Raw genomic sequence first — 1290 nt, 5'->3', positions numbered from 1 at the left:
TAGTGCTAAGGTGTGCTCTACTTCCAAAGGCACGTGGTTTGGATCCACCAGCTGTGCTATGAGAAAAGGGTGGGCAGTCTCCTCCTGTGCAATATCCTGCATCTGAAAAACCCCAGAGGGCCAGTCATGGGGCAGCTCCAGCCCAACGTCGTACAACAATGAGATTTTCAGATCAAATGATATTTCTATTCCCAACTTTCTAAAGAAATACCAAGACATTTTCCATAGTGGTTGCACCATTTTACATTCTCTCCAGCAGTGTGTGTTCTTCTTAATTTCAGAACTGAATGGAAGGATTTTCCTTCTTCCTCTACATGGAGTGGACAGACTTGGATCCAAAACCATGCAAACATCCTATAACCCATGCAAGTCAAGACACTGAAAAGACGAGTCCTGGTTTGGCTCAAGTGCTGAGGTGTGCACCAAAGCTCTGCTAGGACAGGACAGTCACCACCTGGCCAGTGTTCGCCTGTGCTGCATCAGGACGTGGGATGGAATAACTCTGTTCACACAGATGCACTTGAGCCCCTTTGATCATGTCCCTCCACATGTCTGTCCTCTCCTGTTATTGTAGCTCACATGTTGCAATGACGCTGGAAGCTACACTGTCTATCTTTTCAAGGCCAGCAGGGTTACCCAAGCTGGAAGCTTCCAGACAAAATAAGGAAGGTCTAGAGAGCTGCTTCTAAAACCTAGTCGAAAAAAACACCACCTGTCAGTATGCCCCAAGACAGGGCTCCAGTGTGAAGATACTCAAAATACAGAGTGGGTCTGTATGTTAGGTGCCCAGGGCCTGGCAGCATTGCCTTTAAGTGCAATCAGGCCTCCAGGAGTTGGGGCAGGTCCAAAGGCAGCCAGCTTCTATCCACAGAAAGGTTTCCAGGGAAATTCACTGCTGTTGTTGTTGTTAGGTATCTGACTAAACTCCACAGAGCAATGATCCGATGCACAACAGGAAGCTCTTCTGATCCTGCAGTAGCCAGTGCTCCTGAGCTCAGTCAGTCACAGTCAGTGCTCCTGAGGTCACAGTCAGTCACAGTCAGTGCTCCTGAGGTCACAGTCAGTCACAGTCAGTGCTGCCTGAGCTCACAGTCAGTCACAGTCAGTGCTCCTGAGCCCACAGTCAGTCACAGTCAGTGCTCCTGAGGTCACAGTCAGTGCTCCTGAGCCCACAGTCAGTCACGGTCAGTGCTCCTGAGCCCACAGTCAGTCACAGTCAGTGCTCCTGAGCTCAGTCAGTCACAGTCAGTGCTTCTAAGCCCACAGTTAGTCACAGTCAGTGCTCCTGAG

Source organism: Elephantulus edwardii, unplaced genomic scaffold, assembly GCF_000299155.1.
Source record: "Elephantulus edwardii isolate Elephantulus edwardi_28Jun2011 unplaced genomic scaffold, EleEdw1.0 scaffold00024, whole genome shotgun sequence".
In the NCBI taxonomy this organism is placed as follows: Eukaryota; Metazoa; Chordata; class Mammalia; order Macroscelidea; family Macroscelididae; genus Elephantulus; species Elephantulus edwardii.
This window is presented reverse-complemented; position numbering follows the sequence as displayed.